At 39.8% G+C, this 25,741-nt stretch overlaps 1 protein-coding gene across 1 annotated transcript in view; it reads left to right on the plus strand.

The window, feature by feature from the left end:
- The first annotated feature begins 7,253 nt into the window (after window positions 1-7,253).
- Window positions 7,254-25,741, plus strand: part of LOC124788470 (peroxisomal leader peptide-processing protease-like) — a 1,192,842-nt gene continuing 1,174,354 nt past the window's right edge. Inside the window, exon 1 of the mRNA XM_047255741.1 lies at window positions 7,254-7,412. The gene's annotated coding sequence lies outside the window, so the exon portion shown is untranslated. The remainder of the gene's footprint in view (window positions 7,413-25,741) is intronic.

Genomic DNA, 25,741 nt, shown 5'->3' on the forward strand with positions numbered 1-25,741 from the left:
AACAAGTGATTATTCGCTTCATGAACAAGTGTCATTTTGTATTTGTACTGTTGATGATTCCTTAATCATCAACGAAGAATTTATTGGTTTATACGAGACCCCCAACACTGAGAATATGCGATGTAAGTTCAAAAGACTAAAAAAGTTAGTTTTGGATATACAACCAAAAACACGTTATGTACGCTGCACTGCTCACAGTTTAGACTTGGCAGTTGTAGACAGTCTCCGCCATCTTACGTCTACGAGGGATATTATGGCCTTAGCCACGGACTTAATAAACACCGTAAGGGAATCCAACATAGGGCTGGGACTTTTCAGAAGCAAAGGCTGGTCTACAGCCCCTTTGCCGACTCAATGCACTATACGAGCTTCTAGTATTTTGACAATGTTGAAAAACTTTGAAGAAATTCTAGAGCTTTTTGAAACATTTTCTGCAGAGGACAAAACAGAGGCAGGTTGCAAGCGTGCAGGCTACCTTGGCTACAGATCAGTTCTGTTGGGTTCATATTGTAATGGTACAGCGGCAAATGTAAGAATGCAGCATTTGTATGGTGTGCTCGATGCTGTGAAAATGATTGCTTTTTGTGTTTCTACAACACTTATGTACATCTGTGGTACAAAACAATGGACACAGTCCAAATAAAGAGTATTTAGTTTTTCATTTTTACCTTTAAAAATTAGACTGTGGTGTCTTTAATTATATTTGACAGAAAATCACAGAGTGAAATACGGTATATTGGAGTAAAAATAACTTATTGCTCCTTTCTTTATTGCACCAAAAGTTACACTGTATATATAACAACAAACACAAAAAAACAAGTCACAGAACACGGGCACACACAGAATGAACATAAGTATCTGGCGTACTCACACCACGAAAGCTGCAAATGAAGAAAGAAAAAAGCATTACAACAAGCTCATTGCTGTCAACAGACTGTTGTGTTTTCTTAACTTAAGCAACCTTCATTAACAGTCTTTCATAAAATATCAATAATTAAGAATTTATATTTGAAACGAAAACAAGGATTTCGCACGTAATATGTAATTAGAATTAAGAAGACATGTATTATTCATAACAAATAACGATGAATTTTACAATTATGAGATGTAGGTATTTCAAATTGAAAAAGGAAAAAATGACTCAGGCAAGACTTGAACCAGTCGAACCATGGACAGCCGATAAATTTCAATCTATTACACTACAGATCCCGCTAAACATACCATCTGAGACGGCGGCTGAACCATATGTAATATCCGTCGAAAATCTTCAAAGCCCATTATCACTGAGAATTTATGAAAAACATTAAGAACAACCAATTTCCCTGCACTTTTTAACCGTGTTCCAAACCGCGTCTCACTGCGGAACAGTAAGCAGCTTCAGACATTTTCGTAACAGCGCACAACAGTGCAGAGGCTGTGACTGAACACGATTTTTTAAATAAAAGCTACATAGCTAACGCGTGATTAAGAAATACGTTGATGGCCGTTAGTACATTTGAATATATTGAAGTTTCATTTAATGTAACTTAGTAATAAGACATCTAATACATAAGTAGGGTCTACTTCCTAGAGCATAACAACACAAGTGTACGTGTTCTACAGCTCGTGTTTGTTTACGTCATATGTATTCTTATGATGAACGGACTATACCTGAGAGATTCCAATCCATGATGATTACAGTGGATGCAATGCACGGATGTAGATATAAACTTAACAAAAACCGATACATCGTTAAATGGTAGTGGATGTCACGATAAATTTGGTAGTTGAAGTTTTAGTTTCTTTCGTTCTGTAAAGAAATGTCATTTCTTGTAGGCAGTGTTTTAAAGATACAGAGCGAACACTTTATTTTGTACAATTTGTAGAAATTATCTCTTCGGAAATATTTACATTCCGTATAAATATGTTATCTTTGCTTTCCTTCTGTTCTCTCTCTGTGCATTCTAGAATGTGAATGTAGATGTAGATCTATGGCTTTGGCGGTTGTTTAATTTGTGTACGTATTCGAATGTGCGTTTTCTCGTAATTTCAGGTGAGTTCTATCTCTTATTGTTAATAACGAAAGTAAGTATGCGAATGGTGAAAGGGAGATGGTGTGAGAAGCGCCAGCGAATTATGAAGCTCGAACCGAAAAGGAAATAAAATAATGAATTTATATGCTCATGTCGTGCCTAGGGAATGAATCGGATTGACAATAATGTTCAATAAGGGGAGATTCTTGGTCTACTGATAGCAGATTATCAGTGACTCATTTTGCGCGTCAAATACTCATGGTTTTACAAGTGTGGCAACGAATATATTAGGTTTAACTTCAAAATGGCAATCAGTTTGTTGTAGACTGTAAAGAATGTTGTAGGGGAGATAATATCTCTGTGTGTTTAGACTTTAAGGCGGCTCCACATTAACAAATACGCTTGCTCAAGCGTTATTGCCCGAACATGCTTCAGAGTGTTTAGGATAAATTTGGGCAGCCATCAGGACTACAAGTATCTTGATTGATCGAATCGGTGATAGCATTCAAGAGTGTGTATGCTTGAACGTGTGTACCAAGAATGGGGAGGGTTATGGGCTACATTCTAGATCAAGGTCAGGGGCAGCCACGGCGGTGCTTATCTACTGCAGTACACGTTGGTTTCGCGTAGCCACTGGGCTGATGCTTTGACATAACCAACGAGAGGCGAGAAGAAAGGCAACGTTTGGAGAGAAGTATTTTGTGCCTATGGCAGCGAGTGCTGTAAAGCGGACTGGCGATGGTGCACGTCTCATGGATTAATTGCGGTGCACGTCTCATGAATTAATTGCTGATTCACAAAAATGTATCAAATGTGATGGTGAAATAAATAAGCAAAGGAGATCTGCACGAACACACTGAGTAAGTGGATCAATGTTTTTTGATTAAACCATGAGAGGAGGACAGGCGGATTAATGTGTATTCATAATAGAGTCGCATGGTCAATATGTTAATAATCCTCCTCCTATGACTTAATTTAAAAAAATATTGATCCATTTAGAGTGCTCACGCAGATCGACTGCATACCAACGCAGAGCAGAAAAATATTTCACTCCTTCGAATATGTTGGGTTGCGATGCTGTCCTTGATTTGCAGATAGGAGCACAGTTTAAACAGGCGCGACTCAAACAAGGAGCAATTAAATTTATACTCCTCGTTTACAACAATGTTTCACCCTTTCCTCCCCATGTATTACTTCAAAACACGTCGTCTGCCTGACGCTGTCGCATTGGCTGCGTAACACAAACAGCTGACCATGCAAATAGGACGAGGAATTCCGCTTTACGCAAGACACCTTTTCATTTTCGTTTTACCCAGACATATTTCAGCACTTTTTTTCTGTCTTCAGTGGGTTATTTTATTTCCTTGCTTTACATGAAGCTATTGGGTATTTATATTGGTAGCTATCTGCTACACAATCTATAACTTGTCATGGCTTTGATGTTGTAGTGTTTCCTCTTATGTTTTGGCGAAGTGAATACGCTGTTTGACAACACACTTTCTACGAATTTTCAAACATGGGCCATGCACTTCCTACGAATTTTCAAACATGGGCCATGCTTGAAAATTCGTTGAAAGTGCGATGTCAAACGACCACAGGCCACAGAAATCAGTGCATTCACCTCGCCAAAACATATGGAAAACACTACAACATCGAAGCCATGACAAGCTGTAGATTGTGTAGCAGACTAGCTACCAACTTCTTGTAAAGTAAGAAAAATAAAATAACCCACTGAAGATAGCAGAAAAAGTGCTGAAATATGACTGGGTAAAACTAAACTGACAAGGTGTCTTGCATAAGGCGGAATTCCTCGTCCTATTTTCATAGCAAGCACGGACATAAGAATAACTGCAACACCACAAGATGATTAGCTGACAACACACAACACCAATATAGGCTGACAATGCAGCTAACTCTCCTTCATTTGTTCCCATCATACCACCCGGCAAGCACTGACAACATTGCCGCACGAAACACCAAGTACGTCACTTGCCCTATTCTGGACTTTTAGCGGGTTGTGCAAGCATTTGTTAGTCATCTAGTGTTATTTAATTTTTATATGATCCTGTTAAATTACATTCTGTACAAAGGTTGTACTGTACGTAGATCCAGTTAAGGAATACAGTATGACATGGAGAAAGAGAGAAGAAAATCACCAGAACTATGAGATGGTTGCGACACTCACTGTTCTAAAAGTATTTACCGTTTGACAGCTGGAACTCACTAGCGCTCCAAGCAGCGAGAAAGGAGAACGTCAGACATGTCTAAGCGTAATGTTTCTTTGCATCCCTTTTCTACTTGATTTACGAAGTATCTGAATTGGTTTTTTGCCTCCAAGAGTTTGTGTAATATGAGAAGACGTAGATGTTTCTAAAAATTGATCTAAAATAATTGCAAATAGGGATAAAAATCATGAATGTAATGGCCAGCTACAACACGTTCGTGAAGAAACACTTGTGACGCTGAATATATCTCAGCTTACCACGTTGGTATCAAAAGAATATAAACACACAGATTCACACATAAGAAGCACAGAAATGTACCTCTATGTGCAAAACGGATCTAAGCCCCAGTTGTCGTTCCGTAGGCCTACCGCGTTGTAGCCGCTGTCGCCTGTTGCCACAAGTACGACCTTCATCTTTGTGTTATTCTAAAAGTGTGACAAGCAACTGCCAAATAGCAGGAAAATATGCTGTGCTTGTAAACCCCAAGTCCTCAAAGCCAACAACACTGTCAGAAGTGCTGTCGTATGTTAAATTTTCCGTTAGAGACAATTCATCCAATGACACACCGGTATTCACTAGTTTATCAATATCGGAGAAATGCTGTACCTTCTGCTTTAGAAGATGTAAGATATTGTCCCTTATCCCACGTTTTATTTGTATGCCTTCCACATACCTCTGTAATGCATGCACTGATGGAAGCATAAAACATTCTGACAAAACCTGTATGCATGAGTGCTGTAATATAATAAATTCGGAGCAAACAGCTTATTTTCGTCTTTCCATGTTGTAGCACGTTTCTCCTTCAATGGCATGCTATTCTGGCTTAACAACATGTCAAAGGGTTCTCTTCTTAAATATCGGGATCCTGTAGTCTTCAAAATTTGTTTGTTCTTCCTGACTTGATCTTTCTGATACAGATGCTGTTGCTGTCTGTACTTCAAATGATAGCCACTTTCTTTGTCTCGTAATAGTTTTGCATGACGTCTAGTTATCTGCACAATCTGACACCTCACACGCTTTTGCAAGACACAAATAACTGCACTTAATCTGACCACTTCATGCTCAAAGCAGGTCTGTGTTGACGACTCAGATGAATCTGGCATTGATATATGGAGAGCTGAATTGGCTGCTTCTGTGCCACAGAACTGTTTTACAGCTTTAGACGACTTGTCAAAAATTTGTGGCAGTTTCCCTTCATCGTCAGTTGAGGTGGCGTATTTGGGATGTCAAACAGTGCGAGCACTGCGATCCACACAAGTTATTGTCTGCATTCATAAACTGGTTTGGTTCAAAGCGTAGCGATCAAAACTTAACATTATTATAAACGTAAACAGCATCTTCTCGTTTGCTGTTAACTAGCCATTTTCTTCTCCTAAAATCATTAATACACACGTTGTTTGCAAGCGAATCCTGACGACACAGTTTAGTAACATACCTCTCAGTAAACCTGCGCTACAGACGGTCCTGTCTGTAAACGCCATTGTACAAACCAAAATAAACAATTACTATTCGCTTTCGCGTTCACGATCGCACCGAACTCAACAGTTTTACTTTCTGCCTACTAGCTACTTAGCGCGCCGCTGGCGTTATGGGCAACAAAAAAGAGGCGAAATGTCGCGGTTGTTATGTTAGACTGTGGTGTCTACCACAAATAGTCAATACAGGAATAATGTCTTCGTTTCCTTAACCATTCGTTACTCCACATATCACGTTTTATCTTTTGTTCTTCAATAACATAACCAAAAAGGCTGCCAAAGCCAGCGCAGTGTTGTCTGAACTCGACATTTTCCAGTAAACAAAGTAATGCTAGTATAAGGAGCCAAGAATTGATGCGTTCTTGTTCAAGCAGGCATGTTTGTCAAGCATGCAATTATGTGTGTGGCCGCCTTAGAGAAATGATAAGCTCGGTGGCGAAGACGTTGTTGTAGAAATAAATGAATCCATTTAATGAAATAAATATGGGAATGGTTTTAAAGTACGAGGGGATGGTTATCGACGTCATTGAAATGTTTCTTTCGCATCGTCCAAGAGAAGTGGAATTATGGATTTCTAAATTTGGTGAAAGATAACCTCTTATTGGGGACACGAATAATATCAAATGTTTTTAGTTCGTTGCAGTTCCTGTCTGATAAAGGACTCCATGACTTCTCCGTAAATAACAATCTTCATTTTAAGAACACACCTGCAATTGAATATACTATCAGCATTGCTACAAAAATAAATTTACGAAGGATAAGCAGTGTAAATAATTGTTGAACTCTTGTTTATTTAGATATATACAGTCGAGGTAATTCAGAGAAGAAAAATACTTGTTCATAGACGTAATGAATTGTTCACTTCGTGTGTCCAGCCTGTTACATTAGTTTAATTTAATGGTGACATTAAACTCTGAGAAAATATATTCTGTCAGCTCTATTGCTTTTGAACCATCTATGTGTCAAGTGAACGCTAATTATTTATTGTGATTTCACTGAAACACTCTAAAAATACAATAGATCCTATACTCCACCATTATTTACTCGTAGATCGACTTTGGTCGCGATAATGCGTCGATGCGATATTTGCTGTTGTGATGTAGGTGGCAGTGGTGGGTGTTGAGATTAATGCAACCTGGAATTGATGAGAAAAAGAGATTCATCGTAACTAGTGGTTGAGACGGACGTACATAATCGATGGCAAGAAATAAAATATTGAAGGAAAATAAAAATCAAGAATTGTCATTGATTTATTTATTTTTATTTGGTCCCATTTGATTACATATTGTACAAAGTGCGTAAATTACAAAAAGAAGTTATAGGCAATTTACGTTGCAACATTGGTGGTAGGTGTCAAAAAGTGAGATTGCAGCTGTAATTAAGTTCAAGCCATAATAATACTCAAAGTAGGACCGATAAGCAGTCACACTTGAAAGAAAATTTGCAGCAACGTTCAAACTTGAGTGCTCATACCTTCGTTATATGGGCAGTTGATTGTACGTGTTGCCTTTTTTTTTTGTTAGATGAAGGAGTCAGTTTGGATAACTTTTGTTAGAAAACCAGATTGCGATGAGATTTGCGTTTATTCAGAGTGGTCGCATGCGTCCCGTGCGGGTATTCGGTCGTGATAACTGATTGTTGAGTTATCAGTCACGGCCTTTGTACATAACGTTGAGGCTCGTTTGTGGATTGCATGTTAGGTATGTGGTATTGTGAATGAAAATGTATATACGTAAGAAATTGCCAGCGACGTGGTTAATGCATGATTCCTCAACCATTCCCATACCCTAGCTTACCAACGTTTTCGCTAATGGTGACAATAGATTCACGATGTAAATTAAGATACACTATGTATAAATGCAGACGTTTTTAGTACTATGTGAGAAGAAAAGGTGTTAATGGCAAAGGGCTCGTTGTATCTGCCAGCAACGATTTCATTGAGCACAAAACAACGAAGTGCACATTAGAATTCTTTAATTTGTGTAAATGCCCTAGAATGCATAGTTTCCTTAATATTTGTGAGAAACTGAACTAGGCACCGTTATGTGTAGCAGTCTGCGCAAATAATTTATCAAGCAGGCCGACCTGTACTCAAATTCCAACTGTTGTAATGCATGCTGCAACAGTTACTAAATGCATAATTCTGTGATGATAAGCTGACTGACTTCGTATTATGTTTCGATTTACAATTTGATTTCTGCTCCATTATTTTAATAACATTCTATTTGAAGAGGGCATAATATTCTCTGTAATTGTGGTGTTGAAAGTTTACAGGAAAGTGTTATTCAGTTTGGAAACAAAAGAAGAGATAAAAAAATTTAATAGATTATGTAGACAGGAGTTGTTTACAGCCATAAATTACATGAGAGTCTTTCCAAGTATTTCCTGGGATAGCAACTGCAAGAGGTAGCAAAAGGCGAATAGAGGGGATTTTAAATGCTATAGGGCGACACAAGATTTGTAAAGGTGTGATAGACAGTCATATAGATGTCAAGATCTATTACTCACATTTACCATTGTGGTTCATGACTTTGTGCGTGTCTTTTCATTTAATGACAGGTTCATCAAATCTAAGAGTATTTATTATGAGTTTCTTAGTGTGTGCTCTCCTATGTTACCATGATGTTTACAAAACAACTGTGCAAGCTTTTCATTGTCCAAATCCCTGTTTCATAAAAAAATGTTAATATTGCTCCTTTCTTGAGGACCATGTGATTACTTGTAAGAAATGATGGTTATTCCTCCAGCACACTTGGAAGGCGGGTCCATAAAGGCTAGGAAGCTGAGGGGAATAGAAGGTCAGTGTGAAATGCAGTGCTGTTTATAGTTCGTATGGCTTCAGATTAACATGAAATCCGTTGATGAATACATAAGGTTTTGCAACATATCATCTATCGGAGAGTACATATTTCAAGTTTAACCTATTCTTCAGCTGCAACTACTGATTGAAGTGTATATAGCGAACTGGAAGAACAGAAGAATCAGAATCCATGGGGCAGCACAATAGTAGAAGCTTAAATTAGAACTGCTCAAACTATCAGTTCCACGAAATTTATGCTTTTGTATTTCTTATCAAGACCTCCAGTTATGATCATATGAGGATAGCTGTGGTCTTGGGCTGCAGTGTTTATCATTCATACCTAGACAGCATATGAGAGATTTATGTTCCATCCTGCAAATATTCTGAGTGCATTGTTGGTGTTAAAGGTTTTTCTAAATAACATCAATGTTCATAACCGTTATATTTTACAGGAATTTTTCAAAACAGAGCTCATTGGTTGATGATAGTCCAAACCGTGCAATTAGCCTATGGTTTAAACAAAAATATTGATTTACTGTCACACAGGTCTTATGCAGAGTTCTGGCCCTAAATTTTGAGAAAACAGTTTATACTGTCCTGTTCAGTAAATGGTATAACAGCATTGATAAATATAGACAATGAATGGAAGTCTGTTGCTAAGACAGAATACTCAAAATTTCTGGATGTGTGCATTGGTGAGAAACTGAACTAAAAGAAACACATCAATAATCTGCTGAAACAGTTAGGTTCAGCTACTTATGCTATTAGGGTGATTGCAAATTTTGGTAATAAACATATCAGTAAATTAGCCTACTATGCCTATTTTCATTCACTACTTTCATATGGCATAATATTTTGGGGCAATTCATCATTAAGAGGGAAGGTATTCAATGCACAAAAGTGTGTAATCAGAGTAATAGCTGGAGCCCACCCAAAATCACCTTGCAGACATTTATTTAAGGAACTCGGGATATTCACAGTACCTTCGCAACACGTATATTCACTTATGAAATTTGTCATTAATAACCCATCCCAACACAAAAATAACAGCGAAGTGCATAGCTACAACACTAGAAGAAAGGATGATATTAACTATTGTGGATTAAATCTCACTCTGGCACAGAAAGGGGTGAATTATGCTGCCACAAAAATGTTTGCTCATTTGCTAAATAGTATTAAAAGTCTGGCAGATAGCCACCCAACATTTAAAAGAAAATGAAAAGAATTTCTGAATGACAACTCCTTCTACTCAATAGATGGATTCTTAGATGTGAAGTAGTAACCGTAAAATAATAATAATAATAATTTATTAATTACCTTGTGTAAAGAAAACTTATGTTAAAGTGACACACTCCACATCATTATGAAATGTCCTATTCATGATCTATGGAACAAGGATTAATGTATGTATGTAACATCACACAGGCCTTCAACAAGCCGTAGCAAATTACAGTTCAGTTTGTGGAAAGGGCTATTCATTGTCCAACCTCCAGACACAAATTACATCCCTTCAACAATATCTAATAGCAACCCTCTACTTTGACTTGTTCAATTGTTTCTGAGCCTGTATTTGAAATATGACCATATTTGTACTTGTTCTTAAAAAGTTAGGCCTATTTAATTCTGTGTATTTCACATAGTTTAAGTTACTATGACTGTTGACACTTAGCATAATATAATTCAAGATTTAAATAGTAAAACACTGCAGCAGTTATGTTTATTTCATGCAAAACACAACACATGTTGAGAATTTATTCTCATTATGAACAGCAAGTATTTACATTCGTATGTTATGTAATGTTTATGTTCTGTCTGTCTTGCCCTCCAGTCTTTGTGGGGCAAGAGAGGTACAACAACATTGTTGTTGTGGTCTTCAGTTCTGAGACTGGTTTGATGCAGCTCTCCATGCTACTCTATCCTGTGCAAACTTCTTCATCTCCCAGTACCTACTGCAGCCTACATCCTTCTGAATCTGCTTAGTGTATTCATCTCTTGGTCTCCCTCTACGATTTTTACCCTCCACACTGCCCTCCAATACTAAATTTGTGATCCCTTGATGCCTCAACATATGTCCTACCAACTGATCCCTTCTTCTAGTCAAGTTGTGTCACAAGCTCCTCTTCTCCCCAATTCTATTCAATACCTCCTCATTAGTTATGTGATGTACCCATCTAATCTTCAGCATTCTTCTGTAGCACCACATTTCGAAAGCTTCTATTCTCTTCTTGTCTAAACTATTTATCGTCCATGTTTCACTTCCGTACATGGCTACACTCCATACAAATACTTTTAGAAATGACTTCCTGACATTTAAATATATACTCGATGTAAACAAATTTTTCTTCTTCAGAAACGCTTTCCTTTCCATTGCCAGTCTACATTTTATATCCTCTCTACTTCGACCATCATCAGTTATTTTGCTACCCAAATAGCAAAACTCGTTTACTACTTTAAGTGTCTCATTTCCTAATCTAATTCCCTCAGCATCACCCGATTTAATTCGACTACATTCCATTACCCTCGTTTTGCTTTTGTTGATGTTCGTCTTATACCCTCCTTTCAAGACACTCTCCATTCCGTTCAACTGCTCTACCAAGTCCTTTGCTGTCTCTGACAGAATTACAATGTCATCGGCGAACCTCAAAGTTTCTATTTCTTCTCCATGTATTTTAATACCTGCTCTGAACTTTTCTTTTGTTTCCTTTATTGCTTGCTCAATATACAGATTAAATATCATCGGGGATAGGCTACAACCCTGTCTCACTCCCTTCCCAACCACTGCTTCCCTTTCATACCCCTCGACTCTTATAACTGCCATCTAGCTTCTGTACAAATTGTAAATAGCCTTTCGCTTCCTGTATTTTACCCCTGCCACCTTTAGAATTTCAAAGAGAGTATTCCAGTCAACATTGTCAAAAGCTTTCTCTAAGTCTACAAATGCTAGAAACGTAGGTTTGCCTTTCCTTAATCTTTCTTCTAAGATAAGTCGTAGAGTCAGTATTGCCTCCCGTGTTCCAACATTTCTACGGAATCCAAACTGATCATCTCCGAGGTCAGCTTGTACCAGTTTTTCCATTCGTCTGTAAAGAATTCGTGTTAGTATTTTGCAGCTGTGACTTATTAAACTGGTAGTTCGGTAATTTCACATCTGTCAACACCTGCTTTCTTTGGGATTTAAATTATTATATTCTTCTTGAAGTCTGAGGGTATTTCGCCTGTCTTATACATCTTGCTCACCAGATGGTAGAGTTTTGTCAGGACTGGCTCTCCCAAGGCTGTCAGTAGTTCTAATGGAATGTTGTCTACTCCTGGGGCCTTGTTTCGGCTTAGGTCTTTCAGTGCTCTGTCAAACCCTTCACACAGTATCCTATCTCCCATTTCATCTTCATCTACATCCTCTTCCATTTCCATAGTATTGTCCTCAAGTACATCGCCCTTGTATAGACCCTCTATATACTCCTTCCACCTTTCTGCTTTCCCTTCTTTGCTTAGAACAGGTTTTCCATCTGAGCTCTTGATATTCATGCAAGTGGTTCTCATTTCTCCAAAGGTCTCTTTAATTTTCCTGTAGGCAGTATCTATCTTACCCCTAGTGAGATAATCCTCTACATCCTTACATTTGTCCTCTAGCCATCCCTGCTTAGCCATTTTGCACTTCCTGTCGATCTCATTTTTGAGTCGTTTGTATTCCTTTCTGCCTGCTTCACTTACTGCATTTTTGTATTTTCTTCTTTCATCAATTAAATTCAGTATCTCTTCTGTTACCCAAGGATTTCTACTAGCTCTCGTCTTTTTACCTACTTGATCCTCTGCTGCCTTCACTATTTCATTCCTCAAAGCTACCCATTCTTATTCTACTGTATTTCTTTCCTCCATTCCTGTCAATTGGTCCCTTATGCTCTCCCTGAAACTCTGTACAACCTCTGGTTTAGTCAGTTTATCCAAGTCCCATCTCTTTAAATTCCCACCTTTTTGCAGTTTCTACATCTTTTGATGACTGTCTATCCAAAACAGCATGCTGTGTACTTCCTACCAGGAAATCTTAAATCCACTCACCAATTGTAATCTACATAAGATTGTACTTTTACTAATAAGCATTGGTGAGGTACAGAGTCAAATGTGTTGTGTCCATCGGTGTAATGAGATGGATCAACACTCTAGAACATATCAGAATCTATAGAATTATTGAAATATAAACATATTTATTTAAAGTATGTACAGTGTTAAGCATATATAACTTTGTATCCCTTAATCTTGCTGCAGTCTCTCTTCCAACTGTACTGCATTACAATATTCACTAGCAGTCAGAGTAGCAATAGCATCACGCTAGATTCGTAATATCTCACTCCAAGTCTCGCGTCTTCCATAGGCTTGGCATGATCTGAGAGTAATCTGAGGCTGAGCTCTGAGTGTGCATGCTTTGAAAGACATTTGATCCAGTCAAAATTTCAGGCAGTGAGGGATGCAAATCCAGTGTCCACTGGTGGAATGTTTAGCACCACCCAGCTGTCTATGGCAAGCTCTTTGCAGGCGTAACTTGTGGCAGATGGTTTAAATGTCTCTTCTGCAAATAGGTGAGTGGTGCACTCCACACTGTGTGAGGTTGAAGAAGACACCATTAATACCACATTCCTACCTCCCTCCTCCTGCCCCGACTCTTCAATTTACCCCACCCAGATCCTCCACCACCATCCAAAACATTGTGCACCATTATTTTGTAACATGTGTGTGGGCAGTGATGTGAGGGAAGCCTGTCCCATGGTGTTGCTTTTAGAGTTCACAGTGGCAGAGGGCACCAACCAACCCACATCCCAACATTCACCTTCCAAACTGTCAAGAACATCTGCCAAAAAACAGGACTTCCATCCAACATCGAAGGTGGATGCAGCTCTGGCCCTGCTGTGGACATCAAAGGCTGTAAGCAAGCTCAGTACCTGTGACTGACATCACTGCGAATGGCCACCGATGCTGTGGCAGCAGCTGTGGAGACGGCAGTGGCCACATAGGTGGGCAGTGCTCGACCTCCATGGCAGAGTCTTCTGACATCCTATGTGCCTGAACGTCAGGCACTGGCAACAGGTGCTTGGTGGCAGCTGTGTGGAATGCAGGCAGCTTTTCTGAAACACGAAGATCTACAACAGAATCACAATAATTACGAAAATGTGTTTGATTTTGGAATGATCATTGGTTCCTGCTTTGACATGAACAGTATAATGAGCTTGGCCAGTCATCCAAGTAACACTACCAGATTCCCAGTTAAAGACACAGTAACATCCTTCATGTAGGACTCTGTTGTGAATTTTGTGTCTGGCACAGGCTGTTGGGCGTGAAATACTCATAGATGCAGCAGTGTGGTGATGACAATCGTGTAATTATTCTACTGGTGAAGTGTCAGGAAAAGGTAGAGTGTGTGGATGCCTAAGCCCTGAAAGTACAAACAAAATGTTGGGCTTCATTGTTTGATTTAGGAGAGAATGGGTGCCTTTCAGATATAAAAAAAAATCCCATTTTGTTGGCAAAATTGTTGAAATTCCACTGAAGAAAACTGTGGACCATTGACAGATCAGTTGTTCAAGGCAAACTTTCTAAACAAAAAACAGAAGCAAATGCTTTTCTAGCACTAGCACTAGTTGTCGAATTTATGGGGATGATATATGGACATCTACTGTATGCATTGACAATAAGACCAGAAAAATCAAAAGTATATGTGTTATCAAAGACCATCAGCTTGAGGTCAATTGAAAAATTCCTGCTACCACAATACCCAGTCATCAGCGCATGTGTGGCAGTGGGAAGTCATCTGTTGTATCTGCTTCTCACGCCTGAGCTAAATATAATGCTGGCACACTAGCAGCTTAGTTCTAATGATTCCCCAATGTCCTCTACGTAATAGTTTCAAAACATGATGTAGTAATGATGTGGGAAACGAGACACATTTTTTCGTCATGAGTATGCAATAAAATTATACCATTCTGAAGAGAAAGGCTGTTAATTTGTGCATAGCATTTGTATGCTACTGCATCTGATATTGATTCTGGATTACGAGGCCAACCCATCCAAATGTAATACTTCAGCGACCGTAGTGACTGATCCTGTTCAGTAGCTTCTGGGCTCTGCTGACAATCAGTGGGAAAAGCTTACAGTGCTTGTGAATCGGATTGAGCAATTTCAAGACAAGAAACTTCTGATTGATTTAATTCTGGATCATTTCCCATAGGTAAGTGAGACACAGTGTTTACATTTGCGTGGTGTGTCGTAGGATGACAGAATTTCAACTGGTAATTTGAAAGAAGTGATGCCCAACATTGTACCTTCTGTACTGTGTGATCAGATACATATTTCATTGGATGAAAAAGATCAGCCAGCATCTCATGACCCGTCATGAGAAGAAATTTTCTACTGTGCAGATATTGAAGAAATTTTGTGATGCCATGGATGATGGTTAAGGCTACCTTTTCTTGCTGATTTGGACCGTGCTCAACATCTTAGATGCAAATGCTATGGGGCATTCAGTGTTTCCAATCTTGTGAGATAAACCTGGTCATACTCTGTGTGATGATGTATCAACTTCATGCACTACTGGTTTTGGTGGATCAAAATGAATAAAGCATGGACAAATAAGCAATGCATTTTTTAATTTTTGAAATGATAGTTCTCATTCTCTAATCCAAATGAAAAGGAACTATTTTTACACTGGAGGTGATGCAAAGATGTAGCGATATACTCTGTGTTCGGATTAAATTTGATATAGTAAGTCAATTTGCCCAGCACTACTTATAGCTTTCATGCTTTTTTGGAGAAGGTAATCTCGAGGTGGTCTCTAAATGCTTAGTCAAGGGATGAGTGCCATGTGAATCAAAGAGATACTCCAAATATTTGATGTCAGTATTGAAAAATGAACACTTTTTTAACTTACACTTAAGCAACAGAAATTAGCATAAAATTTCAAAAAGAGATTCCATTTTTTTGAGGAGCTGTTTTGGTGTTTGCCCATGCACAATGATGTCATCCAAATAACATGAACATGGTGGCATTTTCATCATCACTTATTAAAAAAAGCATTGAAATAACACAGGAGCAGATGACCTCTGAAGGCAAGGCACTGGGTATTGATACAAGTCAACATGTGTGTTTACCACTGTAAATTTTTTCATTTCCTCATCCAGGGGGAATTCAACATAAGCTCAGCTAAAACAATTTTAGAAAATGATTGTCCACTTGCAGGGTGATCCATAAGCTCTTCAGTATGTGGAAGTGGGAAAGAAACAGAAACTCTTAGAGTGTTAACTGATGCTTTAAAGTAGGCTAAAAGTTTGATTTTTCCTGTCAATTTTCTGGTGATAACCAGAGGAGAACCCCATTGACTAGCCAAAATAGGCTTCAAAATATCAGTGTTCTAATCTCTTGAGTTCAGAAGCAACTTCATTGCAAATGGTGTGAGATACCGGATATGTGCAGTAAATCTTTTGTTGAGCATTGTCTTTGAGCATAATGTGTGCTTGAAAATTCTTTGCATATCCCAATGTGCCACTGAACGTGTGTCCTTATTTTTCACACAGTTGACAAATGCTGGCATGGGAAACTTGCATTTCAATAGCACGCACTTTGTCCTAAATATCTAATCCAAACAAATTAAGTGTGTCCGTGCCAAAAATATTGGGACTCCAGCATGACAGAACTACTGTGAACACTGACACAGTTGCGTTTCGATATTTTGCTTGCAAAGTGCACATCCCAAGAACAGAGATACGTTCACTATTGTAGGCTTATGGTGCAAAAGTGATTTTTGGAGTTGATGGTGTCCCAGTCGCTTGTAAGTTGTTTGATTGATCAATGTGACCAAAGCCCCAGTATCTAACTGAAGTGGGACAGTTTGAATGTAAATCTGCAAAGATATGAATACTTTGCAGTTTTTTTTATCTGAACATGATAGTTCTGATTTTTGGAAGACTGCTTTTATCTATTTTATGAGAGACAGAGTCATTTGCTGTTTGTCCTTTTGAGGAGAATTAATTTGAATTTGCCAAGTTTTGCACTGTGCACATTGCTTTGTGATCCATGCTCTTGTGTCTACAGTTCCTGTAAGTATTGGCAGGAGGAGTGGGTAAAGATTCAGGCTATATTAATCTCCATTTTCTCAAATCTAGGTTGAAGTGTAATAGTTTTTCTTTGTGCGTTTTTTGCAGGCACTCTTGCTTTCTGTGTCCTGACTTGTGATAGTGTCAGCATTCCACGTAGGTGAAGAAGCATGATATAACACCTGACACAAGACTTTGAAGTGTATAAATTTGCAATATAAGCAGCTAGGTGTCTCATGCCCTGCTTAGACCACGGTGGCTGTTGTCAACATGAGCTATGCAGGGCCCACTTAGAACCAGCCACAATGAGTGTTGCAACAACAGGCACATTAAAGTCAATCCCCCCTATGGGATTCACCATTCTATGGTGAGTTCATGCTTGGCTACTGTGGGTCCCCAGCATTTGCAGCATCTCTTCCCTTTCTGTGCTGCATGTCTATCATCTTGCTGTTCTTTTTCCCCTCCCTTGGGGAACATATCTTGAATAGTTTTAGTAGTATTAGTTGTAATGGCAACTGTGCCGTCTCTTCCCACAAATATCCTTTGTATCTTGATGAGCGGACTGCCTAGGAGATCTGGATGAAGAAAGAAGTACCCTACCCTGTGGTTCACAAGTTGTTGGCTAGTTGAAAGCCCTGACTTTTACTATCTGGCACTTATAGTACCATTCTTGCTATGCCTCGCTTCACGAAGGACATGGCCATGCGGACTTGCAACCTCCAATTCAGTATTGCAGTTGTGAAATCACCCAGAGTCACAGCAGTGTCCCTGTCTCCTTCTACAGCTGCCCAACAAACCACCAAATCTTCACCCCCAGAGGCGAAATCACCTGCTACACAACCGGCAAGCCAGAACAAACTAAAGGAGTGCTCCCACAATGTCTTTTTATGCCCCTCTAGCTAACAAAGGTCTGAGTCTTTGTCTGCCAACCATAGGGGCCGAAAGAAATCAAATAAAGGCAAACGGTCTTCTCCTTTCCCGACTTGGAGATTCTCTTCAGTGGTGTCATAGCATGATACCCTCACCTGGCCAACCTCCATTTTGTCAGTGCACACCACCTTTCATTTTTCTGCACTGGAATATGCAGGCCAGCCCAGGGTGAATGCTGACACGAACAAGATCCTCCAGCCCCCACACCATGTAGCAGTGAATCTTCGAAGACTGGCACTTTTCATCTGCTGGGGTGACTACCCTTCATTTGTTCTCTCCTCTCCATTCCCCATTACAACTCTCCTCCAATAGAATATTTGTGGCATTCGATCTGACAAGGAGGAGTACCAGTTATTTCTCAGATTGCAGCATCCACTTGTTTTCTGCCTCCAGGAAATGATATTACATTCTTGTGACCTCTTTGACTCTCACATTTCCTTCAGATCGGCTTTGACCCCCCTCTCCGAGGACAGCTTTCCATCTCATGGGGGAGCCATGCTGCTCATCCGAGATGACATACATAGCCAGACCATCTCATTCAACAACTGGTTGCAAGCTGTTGCAGTCCACGTTTTCCTTCCTCATTTCAGTTTTTCTCTTTGTAATGTCTACATCCCTCCATCATTTGCTGTCACCAGGGAAGACATACTCTGGCTTACTGCTCAGCTTGCTCACACCTTTTTGCTGCTCGGTGACTTTTAACGCCCACCATCCCCTTTGGGGCTCTTTGAGAGGTTCCCTCTTGGCTGACCTCTCTCATCTGTTTTAAAACTGGAGCATCCAATTCCTTTCAGACTCCACGCACACTCATTTGGACCTCTTGTTCTGCACTGCCCAACTTTCCCATCGTCTTGAGTGGTCTGCTCGCTCTGACACATATTCGAGTGACCATTTCCTGTGTGCTATCTATTTGCTGACTTGTACCCCATCTGAGTGTAAACACAACTGGGTCCCTTACTCCTCCCTGGCGAGCTTCGACGAATGACATTTCCCCAGTTGTTGTGACCAGGCAGAGTATCTTACGAACATTATCCTTACCGCTGCAGAACATTGCATATCTCGCACTTCATCTTCACCATGCCATATCCCGGTCCCCTGGTGGACTGAGGCATGCAGTGACAAGATGTGTGCATTGAGTCGTGCTCTCCATGTTTTTAAATGTCATCCTACAATTGCAAACTGTAGTAATTTAAACAGTCATGTGCACAGTATCATTGCATTCTTTGGAATAGCAAACAAGCTAGCTGGATTTCATTTACGAGTTCTTTTAAAAGTTTCACTCCCTCTTCTATCATGTGGGACAGGGGCAACCTCCTTCACCTCTCAGGGACCAAGGTTCATTCCCTGAATTCTGGCGTGACCATAGTAGATGATGTCATTGTGGACCCTGTTGCTATCTCCAACAGCATGAGCCACTATTTTGTGGAGATTTCGAACTCCACCCACTATCACTCCACCATCCTTGGAAACGAGCATAAGAGGCTTGGATGGTATCCTTCTCCTCTCACAGTCGCGAATGCTACCATGCTGCCTTTACTATGAGGGAGTTAGACCAAGTTCTCATTTGACCCTGATCTTCTGTCCCGTGGCTGAACAATGTTAACATTCAGAAGCTGCAGCACCTTTCTCTCACAGGCAAGCACTTTCTCCTTCATATGTGGCATCACATTTTTTTGGGCAGATGACATGTTTCCCAGACGCTGGCGTAAGCTAGTGTCATACCCATACCCTAAGCCCATTAAGGACAAACACATTCTTTCTAGCTGCCACTCCATTTCTCTCACCAGCTGTGTTTGAAAGGTGCTGGGATGTATGATTCATGGCTGGCTGGTATTATGGCTCGAGACTCACAATCTACTAACCATTGCACAATGTGGATTTAGAGCGCGGCATTCTGCAGTTGACCATCTCATTGCTTTGTCAACCCATGTCATGAATGGTTTTCTGCAGAAATACCAGACTGTGGCCATGTTTTTTTGATTTGGAGAGATGTTATGACACCTGCATGTGAACTGTTATCCTCCATAATCTATATATGGGGCTTCCGAGGGTGCCTGCCCCATTTCCTTGAGGAATTTTTAAAATATAGTTTCAAGATACATGGGGGGGGGGGGGGGGGGGTGTTCAGCCTTGTTGGACACCTTTATCCAGGAGAATGGGGTGCCTCAAGGCTCTGTCCTGAGCATTGTCCTATTTGTTGTAGCCATGACCGCCGTTACGACTGTCTCCTGCCAGCCATCTCCGGCTCCCATTTTTGTTGACAACTTTGCGATCTATTGGAGTTCTCCATGGACTTTTCGGCTTTAGGGACATCTTCAGTGATGTCTTGATAATCTTTACTTGTGGAGCATTGACAATAGCTTTCACTTTTCCACAGACAAATCTGTTTCTATGAATTTCTGGTGGCGAACTGGATTTCTTCCACCATCTTTATGTCTTGCTCTTCCATTCACTGAACTACAAAATTGCTGGGCCTCATACTTGATACCTGGCTGCACATCATACCTTGTTCTCAGTATCCTACATGTCCTGAAATGTATCTCCTGGGGTCCTCCCTCCTCTGTTTGTACCAATCCCTTGTCCGTTCAAAACTAGACTTTGGGTGTTTCATTTATTCCTCTGCATGTCTGTCCATCTTATGCCATCTTAACACAATCCACCATTGTGGAATACATTTGGCAACTGGCACCTTTTACACTAGCTCGGTTGAGAGTCTATGCAGAAGCTGCCGAACTACCACTGTCATACCGGCATGATGTTCTCCTGAGCAGATACTCATGCTGTTTGTCTGCTATGCCCGGTCCCTCATCCTGTGCCCTCTTTTTCGATGAATTTCTTGACGGCCAATATAGGGCATGACCTTCTTTCCTGTTACCTCCCGGAGTTTGCTTTTGGGCACTGCGCCAGCAGCTTAACTTCACGCTACCTGCCATGTTCCCAATGGGTGTGAACCCTTCACCACATTGGCTTTGTGCAGTGGCCTGTGTTAATCATGGACTTCATTTGCTTCCTGGGGACACTACTCTGGATTTGATTCATCACTTTAAGTTTTTCAACCTGTGCATGCATCTTGGTAATAGCACCTTTGTGCACAGTGATGGCTCTAAGACTGACCGTAATATCAGGTGTACCTTCATCATTCGTACCAATCATTTTTGGTATCAGCTTGCAGAACACTGCTCGGTTTTTATGGTGGATCTCTTCGCTCTCTATTGGGCCACCCAGTACATCCAGTGACACAGGCTTCTTAGTTGTGTTGTGTGTTCTGATTCCTTCTGTGCCCTTCAGAGCCTCTGTGTGCTGTATACAGTGCATTCCTTAGTGCAATGGGTTCAAGAGAGCTTCCACTTATTCGCTGATGAGGGAGCCACTGTGATGTTCATGTGGGTTCCTGGTCATGTTGGTCTGATGGGAAATGAGGCTACTGACACTGCTGCCAAGGTTGCAGTCCTCCTGCCTCAGCCTGATAGCTCTTCCATTCCTACAGATGATCTCCGTGTTTTGTCGGCAGGTGGTATCACTTTAGCATCACCACTGATCTTCACTTCATGGGAACAAGCTCTGGGGAATTAAACCTCTCTCAATGGCTTGGCCTCTCATCCTGAGAAGATGATTTTAGCTAGGTTGCATATAGGGCACTGTCATTTTAACAATCGACATTTGTTAAGTGGTGGTGCCCCACCACTTTTTACTCATTGTCATTAACCATTGACAGTTTGCCATTTGCTGACTGAATACCTTTTTTTTAACTGCTTACATTCCAGTGTATGTTTGCCGTCTGAGTTATCAGCCATTTTAGCAAATTATGTGCTAGCTGTTGACTGTGTTTCAGTTTTTATCCATTGTAGGAATATGGCAAAGGACATTTAATCTTTGATTCAGGACTTCTGCTGTCTCTATGATATATTTTGTGGACCTTTCTCCAAGTGGAAGTCCTTGTTTTTAGCTCTCTGTCCTTCTGTTGATTGAGCTTAATGTGTAATTGCTTTTAACTTCTTTTACTTTTTTTCGCTTATTAGTGTTCTAAGACTATGGCATGGATGCTTGCGACCTCAGTTGTTTTTGTGTACTAAAACAGCCCGATGCCCCACCCCTCCAAAAAAAAAAAAAAAAAAAAAAAAAAAAAAAAAAAAAAAAAAAAAAGAAGAAAGAAATTGTGAAGTCTTGTATTTCCTGAGCTTTGGTTATTTTAAGTACATCATTGAGACAAGGATTGCGATGCAATAGAATCTCAGCCCATATTCTTTTGTTTGCAAGGTCCTGAGTGATGACATCATGAGGCATTTTGCCTTGAGAAGAAGCTTCACAATTGCAGTTAAATTTAGAGTTTGCAGCCGTGCCCTTGAGTTCAGCAATCAATTCCTTGCAAGACTGATTAATGTGATGATGAGAATGCAAAAAATTTGAAACAAGCAGCAGCTACATGAATCTTAGCCTAAAAAAATTCATCTGTGGAATGACTTCCTCATAGGGCTTTGAGGCTATACTTGAGGGAAGAATTTTCTGCAGAAATGAAAAATATATATTCCTACCAAAGAAAAAAAGAAAGTACATTGTGAGTCACATGTGATTTTGTAAGCTGCTAAGTGCTGCTTTAGTTGTATGCGATACCTGTCCATTGTTCTTGATTATATCAAAAGAGAGGAAGGAAGGAGGTGGCACCTGGCCACTGGCATTATGTGTTTTTGCTGTCCTTCTACCAGTTTGGTAACACTTGCTAGCAAAGTTTTGATTTGTTTGCTCTGAAACTAAATGTGCAGTGAGTGGTTGCTCTCCAGAAATTGCCGTTGCATAAGAAATAAGAATAGAGATAACAAATTTAAGAACACTCAGTATTATGGAAAGGTTAGATTGCTACTCACTGTACAGAAGTGATGATGAGTTGCAGACAGGCACAACGAAAGGACTGCTGTACATTTTAGTTTTTGGTGATAAGGCCTTCTTTTAAAGTAGAAAACATACTTTTAAAGTAGAAAACACACACACACACACACACACACACACACACACACGTGACCACTGCCTCTGACTGCATAATGCTGGTAGTTCAGTATGTAGAGATGTCGAATCTTCTTCTGTGGATCCAAGTTGTCCCTAATCACAAACGTATTGCCTGAAATGCTGTTGTGTCCATCAGTGTAATGAGTGGATCAATAACTCAGAATACAACAAACACTATAGAATGATTAAAACATAAACAATTTTTTGGCCATATGTACAGTATTAAGCACACATAACTTTATATCCTTGAATCCCTCTGCAGTCTCTCATTATTCTGCTAACTGGGTTGCAGTATTCATTAGCAGTCGGAATTGCAATAGCATTGTGTTAGATTCATAATGCCTCACTGCAAATCTTCCACAAGCTTGCTGTGAACTGAGAGTAATCTGAGGCAGAGCTCTTGAGCGTGGTAGTCCAATCACAGCTGCAGGCAGTGAGGTGATGCGAATTCAGTGTCCTCTGGTGGCATGTATGTTACTATATGGCAGTGTGTGGTGTGCCCACTTTAGCTGCAGCTCACAGTGGCCAGCTTAAATTTCTCATCTCCGGAGGTGTGAGCAGCACGGGACATGCTACGTGCAGTCAATGAAGACTCTGTTGATAAGCCTAATGCTTTTTGGAAGTCGAGAAATACTGTGTATCTCTGACTGCCTTGATCCATGGCTTTCATGATGTTCTGTTAGAAAGCAAGAGATGGGTTTCAGATGACTGATGTTTTTGGGATCAATGCTCCTATAGAGGAGGTCTTTCTGTTTGAGATAACCTCATTATTTTTGTGCTCAGCATATGTTCTAAGATTCTACAAAAGATGAATGTCATAGATATGGGACAGTAGTTTTGCAGATCACATCTTCTATTCTTGTTATAGGTGGGTATGACTAGTGCTTTTTACTAACTGCTGCACACATGTTTTTAATTTTTATCTAGAGTATATTATGGTTACTTAATGAGAGATTAATCCACAAATTCTGTGTAGCCTGTGATACAGATTCCACCAGGTCCTAGAACTTTGGTCAGTTTTAGTGATTTTAGCTTTTCTCTATGACAGTGAAACTAATATTTATATCATTCATCTTTGTGTTGCTGTGATATTTAAACTGAGGCTATACTCCTCAATTTTCCTTTGTATAGGAACAATTGAAAGTGGAGTGTAGCACGTATGCTTTTGCTTGCTACCTCCAGTTTCAGTTCAAATGTCATCGATAAGTGTCGGGCACTAATTTTAGTGCCACTGAAAGCCTTTATATTCAACAAGATTTTTTTTTCTTTTTGAGAGTTCTTTCAATACGATCCCACTCTGCTAGTCGTTGAAGGCTTCGCACATTAACCTCGTGACAGCAAAGTGTGTTTCATTTAGCATTTCTCTATCTGTGTCAGGCCTGTTGGGCTAGTGGTAAAGAGTGTGCCTGGAAACTAAGATGTTGCATGGTTTTTTCAGTTTGTGTTTTAACTTAGCCTTCTCTCCTCAACAATATGAGGAATCATCAGAAAGAACACAGGATTTGGATTGCACATTAAACTGTAGGTCCCCTTTCTCCAGTTGGATAACTGGGACAGTTTAGGGACAGGCAAGATGTTGAAGAGGCATCAGTTAAAATACTTGCATCAGGCCATTGAGCCACATGAAATTATAATTATCTCTATCTATAGTCGTGTGCTTTACCTTACACTTATTGTGCATTAGTGGCTATTTCTTTAGGCAGTTTCTCTACAGATGCTGTTCTACTAGGCACATATCTGTACAGTGCTTGATTAACGGTTCTGCTAAAGTTCAGCCATAGTTTCTATACATGCTCCTAAAAACTAAACTCCTCCCAAACAGGCCATGAAGGCCTAATGGTACTGACCAGCCGCCGTGTCATCCTCAGCCCATAGGTGTCACTGGATGCGGATATGGAGGGGCATGTGGTCAGCACACTGCTCTCCTGGCCGTATGTCCATTTCTGAGACTCTATACATGCTCCTGCTAGAGTTAAGTGTTTCAAGTTCATCATTGAGATATGGCACTTGATAATTTGAGGGAAGCCATTAATTTGAAGAAAATTTCTTTTTTCTAATTATACTATTCACCTATCATTGTCCATCTACTAAACTGTATTTAATGATTATGTGAGTATACTCACTATTATTAAATATAAGTTATTATTATTATTTCTTGCCGTATACGAGAGTGTATTGATAAAATGATTACATCAGATTAAACTGCTCCAATCCATACACTGGGCTACACAATATATAGACTTTTGTTTACAAACATTTATAATTCTCCAGGGCTGGTGAGCTGGTCAGCATGGGTATGTTTTTAGGCAGTTGCCCACATTTAGCTGGGTAAATACTGGGTTGGTACCGATATCCTGCCTCAGATACCTACTACCCAAATATTTGGAATGCATTTACTCTAGATACAGACATATGGGGTACACAGATCCTGGTGGGAGTGGTCGTATCAGGAAGGGTATTTGGCCGCCAACTGCCACTAATATTGCCAAACCCATGTAATAATGTCGATCCTATAGAGAAATGGGATAAAGGCAAAGATGAAGCAGAAGACTTTATAGAACTTATGATTTGCAATGAATATAAGTGCACTGATGGAGATGAGTAAGAAGACAAATATTCTTGATGGAATTATGTACTCTTCACTAGTAATATGAATGGATAAGAATATTGATATTCTAGCATAAAAAGTATAGTTAACTAACGCACATAATTTTATTCTTGCCTATTTTACAGAATAACTGCTTTGAAGAACTGGACTGCTTTGTCCCAGCTGATAGTCCTGTAATTTAACAGGGATTGTCCAGATTAAACTAACACTTTTGGCTACAGGTCAAAACAGTGAGAAATACTTCTAAGTTTGAAGGAGGAAAAGAGGATGTACTGTGTTTTTTCAATCAGTGTCTCAATTATTGATTTCAATTTTATTTTTTACTTGTTGGGATCTGCACACAAAGGAAACTTTCATGACATTTCTTCTTCAAAATGGCATAAGATGACATTGCAAATTTTACAAGCTTAAGTGAAAGCCGTTTGCTATTAATAAATTGCTTGTCTGTTGTATGGTTAAGGCCAGGCATTCTGTTAGTAGACTTCCATCATTAGTGAAGATTAATGACTATAATAGGCTATTTGTGTTAGTTGTAATCAAAAGTCCACGTAGTACCAAACTTTATGTGACAGAACGTTTGATTTTTGAGATAAAGTCTATTTTCAAAAATTA

The sequence above is a fragment of the Schistocerca piceifrons genome, chromosome 3 (genome assembly GCF_021461385.2).
Source record: "Schistocerca piceifrons isolate TAMUIC-IGC-003096 chromosome 3, iqSchPice1.1, whole genome shotgun sequence".
Lineage (NCBI taxonomy): Eukaryota > Metazoa > Arthropoda > Insecta > Orthoptera > Acrididae > Schistocerca > Schistocerca piceifrons.